The sequence below is a fragment of the Lipotes vexillifer genome, unplaced genomic scaffold, assembly GCF_000442215.2.
Source record: "Lipotes vexillifer unplaced genomic scaffold, Lipotes_vexillifer_v1.1 scaffold1168, whole genome shotgun sequence".
Lineage (NCBI taxonomy): Eukaryota > Metazoa > Chordata > Mammalia > Artiodactyla > Lipotidae > Lipotes > Lipotes vexillifer.
In genome coordinates, this window is record NW_006799230.1 from 843,473 (window position 1) to 849,040 (window position 5,568).

The window sequence follows — 5,568 nt, forward strand, 5'->3', positions numbered from 1 at the left end:
ATTTTTTCCCTTTCTTCCTATCTTCATTTTGCAAAGTTGAGTATCTCTTTGTCTTTCCTCCCCTTCTGCTCACAAACATCCTTTCTGGTGTAAACCTCAGGGATACTTTAAAAAGAGGAATCGAAACATTTGTCTCTGATTTATAATTCTGTTGTAAACCAAAGCTAGAGGCATGAGTACTTGGCATCCCAAAAGAAAAAAAAAACAAACAAAAAAAACCCATGGGTTAAATGTATTATTTCTTTTAGGATGGACCCTCTCCTTTGAAGAACCTTTTGAGAGATAGCAAAGCAAAAGCAATAAGGACCCAGGCTTTGGAGTTGGAAATCAGTTATGCATAGTCTTTCTTTACAAACACTTACTAGCCTTGTGGCCAAGAGCAAATTTCCTGTCTCTTTGAACATTAGTTTATTCATCTGTAAACTCTTACAGAGTTACTATAAATGTTCTGAGACAATACATGTAAAGTATTCAGCACAGTTCCTGAAACAGTAAATTCTTTGACACATTAGTTCTCAACATCACCATCTTTATTATAATAAACAGTGCTTATCAATGATGCAGCCAGAGATAAATTACCCTCAAAAGGGCAAAGCCCAAATAAACAACACTAACTGATCTTAAACTGATCTTAAAACAACTTAGATTTCCTCCTAAATTCTGGTACTCTCCTGACTCTTTCACTAGAACTCTGCATCTGGCACACACGAGAGATTTTCCACTTCATTTTCTTTCTCCTATTATTCCTCTCTCTATGTGTAACTATCTCCTCTGATTGCAATTCTTTCTTGTTTTCTTTAATTCGCTCTTCCTTCTCTCCACTCAATGCTTCTAGTTGTTTTTGTATTTCTAGAAAACTAGAGTTAACTTAGTCACATATATTTCTAGGAAAGAAAATAATTTTACATGTGTCTGAGTCATTGAATAATTATATGTTCTCCTTTTTATGTGATGTCCCTGCAATATCACATACAATTTTAATATTTTAGTAAATTTCAAATGTTCATTAGGTAACTCATCTCCAGTCAAACGTGTCATTCATCACACCAGTGGCTGAGAAGTTGCTATTGGTTCTTGAATTAAGTATGAATCATTTCTCTGTCTTAGTGCTTTTGTGATTTAAATTTTATTTTACCTTTTCTGTGTGATAATATAATGTAAGAGAGGTTAAAAAAATCAGTTTTTGAGCACATTCGGTAATCTCTCCAATAAGTAATTTTTATTTTGTCTTCATACGTTTTCTACCCATTTGGGTTTTTTAAGTACTTATGTTTTACTATAGTCACTCTCAGTTGTGTTCAAGAAAACCTGGTCTTATCATTATGTAGATCAAATTCCATTTTTTTCACCATGTAGGGTGAACTCTTGATCTAGAGTTCAAATAAATGATGGATGAAGCATCTATTTAAATACACAATTATCTCCTTTTAAAACTTATTTTTGTATTTTAATAATGATGGTGAAAATAAAAGTGTGATTTCATGTTACTATAAAAATAAGAGTTGAATTTATTTTAAACAGAAATTTTAAATGTCATCTCCTATTTTATTAATTCTTTATGAAAAGAAGACCCTGTCATTTTCACAATTTATTTTGTGTTGCTAATAATTCCTTTGGAAATCCCCAAATTAAACCCAAATGCCTTCCAGGGCAGGATAATGTGAGCTAAGTAGTATTGACATGTGCTGGCAAAACATGCACAACAATACAAAGGGAGAATTATCCTTGGGTTTTGCAAATTCTGCATAGAAGTTCTTCATCAATGAAATGTTTCTATGTATTTTCAGGGCAAATAGAGAAAGATTCAAATGAGAAGAAATTTAACTTTGTTGCTATGTCGATTTTGCTCTCTTGAGTGACCTCTCCTGGCATTTCTCAGATGTAGCTGAAATCAAGAGTGGTCAGTTGACTGAATGAGCCAGTGCCTTATTCATAGAAAACATAATTTAATACTAAATCTCATATTTATTAAAAGTATTATAATAATACCATTTCAAATAAAACTAGAAATTTCTCTATTTAAAAAACTGTCCAGAATATCTAGAAACAATTATTACCTTATAACTATTCTGCTTCCACTCTTGCTATTCTCCTAGGACACACCACTTTCCAGGTAACCCAGCTTCATAATCATGCAGAAACCATCTGCCAAAAGTCTTGGTTATTTTTCTTTCTCCTATCTTTCTGAAACAAAATGTCATGGTAAGTATAGAGGCCCCAACTTAGTAACACTTCCCGTAAATAAAGGAAATGGTGTCTCATCCCAAGTGCTTCAGAGCTCCTGTGAAGGCAGTGGAAAATCTGCAGAGGAAATCTTTTGAAATGCAATCAGCAGCAGCTTTGGGTGGAGCCCTGAAATAAGGCCTTACCTTTCTATATTGATTTCTCAGTTGAGGAACCTGAGGTCAAATGTCAACTGGAATCTTATAAAATGCTGCCCATAGAAATACGGTTAGGTCTTGTGTGTTATAATTAATTATTTGAATATATATAGTCCCATGCCTCATGTCTCCATGCACTAATTACACAAATTGGCAACAGCAGATAACACTTAATCAAAGGTAAAGCACAAGCACATATCTTAGCGTTGTTTGAGGTTACAAAATTTATTCTTTTTTTTTTAATTTATTTTTTGTTGAAGTATAGTTGAACTATAATGTGCTAATTACTGCTGTACAGCAAAGTGACTCAGTTATACATATATATACACATTCTTTTTCATATTCTTTTCCATTATGGTTTATCACAGGATATTGAATATAGTTCCCTGTGCTATACAGTAGAACCCTGTTGTTTATCCATTCTATATATACTAGTTTGCATCTACTAATCCCAAACTCCCAATCCAACCCTCTCCCACCCCAGCCCCTTGGCAACCACCAGTCTGTTCTCTATGTCCCTGATTCTGTTTCTGTTTCACAGGTTAATTTGTGTCATATTTTATCTTTTTTCTTTTTTTTGTGTGTGTCATATTTTAGATTCCACATATAAGTGATATCATATGGTATTTGTCTTTCTCTTTCTGACTTACTTTACTTAGTATGATAATCTCTAGTTGCATCCACAAAATTTATTCTTGTGTAAAATATTTAAGTGACTCATTTCTCCACCTATAGCCAAGTCTTCCAAAGAAGAAAGTAAAAACAAGCAAATTTATTTATTCCATTATTAATGTGATTGAACAAATAAATATGGTCTTGACAAACTAAAGATCTGAGATAAAATAGGCACTTAAAGCTAAATTTAAAATAATGTGATTTTACCCTAAATTTCAAATTGTATAGCTTTCTAGCTGCTTTATACAATATTTTAACTCTTTACTAGTGGTGAATATACTATGTATACTACCTCTATTTTTAAATATACCATTTACACTGTACTTTAAAATTTCTTTAAAGTTGCATTTATATAAATGAGATTTATATAACTCAGGATCATTTGTTAGAAAAAAAGTATATCTAATTCTATTTGTTACAGTTGCCAACTGAATACTGAATATAAATTTGGACTATCAGAAACTTAAAGCTCATAGGGCAATTATCTAGAAGAGAAAAATTTCATACACCAAATTGGAAAAAGGCAGTAGTAAGCCTTTATCCAAATGTGTGGGGTTTTGTTCCTTTTATGGAAAAGTGGAAAAATATGTTTCTTCTTCATGTTACTGAAATCTATAATCTAACCAGATAGAAACAAACCATGGTAATGCAGCTTTCTTTAAGACATGGGGCTTGTTCTTTGACACCAAAATCTTAATTCTAATAGATCAAGTCCACAGTCTAGATATTGACTATAGAAACACCCAAAGAGATTCTTTTACTCAGAATATTTGAAAATGACAAAAGGATTTGTTGAAATCATAGCCAATTCTATGAAAAAAGAACTGTTCACAGATATGTCATTTAAAACTTATAATAATGTTCTAAAATGTACAGTGATAACTTGGATTTCATGATCAATTCTCTCTCCTTACTAAGCCTAAGCAGCAGCATTTGGCACAATTGATCGTTCCTTCCTCCTTGGACTGTGTTCTTGGATTCTGAGACACCACACTCCCTTAGTTGTCCTCCTAGTTTACTAGTTTCTTCTCAATCCCTTTTGTTGATTTTTCCTCAATTCTCTAACCTGTAAGTTGTAAAGGGCTTCACTCCCTATCCTCTAAACTTTCCTATCTACACTCACTCCCTAGGTGATCTTTTTTGGTCATATGGATTTAAATACCATCTATAGTCTGGCAAATCTCACATGTATACATCTGGTCCAGATCATGCCTTTGAACTTGACTCCTGTATTCAAGTGCCTACTTGACACCTTCACCTGGATATTTAATAACCATAACAAACTGAACTTGTCCGAAATTGAATCTGGAGCTGTCCTTACAAATTTCTGTTTCTACAATCTTCATAAAAAATGTGGCACCCTCCATCTTCCAGTTGCTTAAACCATTAGAGATTAGTGTAATTCTTGACTTTTCCCTTTCTCTTATACTTACATCCAATCCATCAGCAAATCCTGTCTTCTTTACCTTCAATATATATATCTAGAATCCACCACATCCCTGACCTGTGTTATTTTAATAGTCTTATAATAGCCTCCATAAATTTCCTTTGCCTTTACAATTTACCCAATTAAAACATGTCAGTTCATGCCACTTCCTGCTCAATATCCTACAGTGGTTTCTAAACTTTTGAGTCTATCTGAATTGTCCTAAATTTTATTTCCCAGGTTTCATTGTCATGGGGCCACATTTTTCAAATAATGTCGCCATGCTTCAAAGGTGCTCTTGATATCTGGTAGTTTTCTTTCACAAAATGGATCATTTTACTTTGCTTAAGAACAGTGTCTTAATACTTGATACATAGGCCTCCTTTTATAAAACAAGTTTCTTTTGCTATTCTGTATGAATTTTTTATGATATAAGGGCAGGATTTGGGGTAGGACAGTTTTTGAATCCTTGCATGGCCAAGGTACAATTAAATTTCTACATTTACTATGAAAGCCTGTTAGTCTGTTATGTAAAGAGTGGAAAAGTAGGGGTAAGAGGAGACAAATGAAGTGTTTATAGATAAACACATTCTGAAACCAATGAATACTTGATATTCCAGAGGTTTCATGTGTAATAGATTTTTTGTCTAGTAAGAAATAGCTATGTTGGCTAGATAAGATGGAAAGGAGAAGCCACCTCTGTGCTTTTAAAGGTACAGTGTTGGAATGGAAATCAAATTGCTATTGGCTCTCATGACCAACTGGGTAAATTGTTATTTGTGAGACAAAATTGAGGAGAAATGTCAAGATATGATCTAGATTTACTAGCAATTCTCAGTCCAGGGGTTGAAACTTTGCCGTATGGCCAAGGCATCGTGCAGATTGAAGAGCATTACAGAATGTTCAAACTGACTCAAGAATGTCTAAAAAGCTATCTCCATTCACTGCACCTGAATGAGGTTGTAGGCACCTAGCGTTCTAAGGGGCACTGTAATTTGCACAACGATATTAAAAGGAACAAGCATGAGAAAATGTCATGTTCACTCTGAATTAAGTCCATACTGGGAAAAGATCAGATTCAGCAGG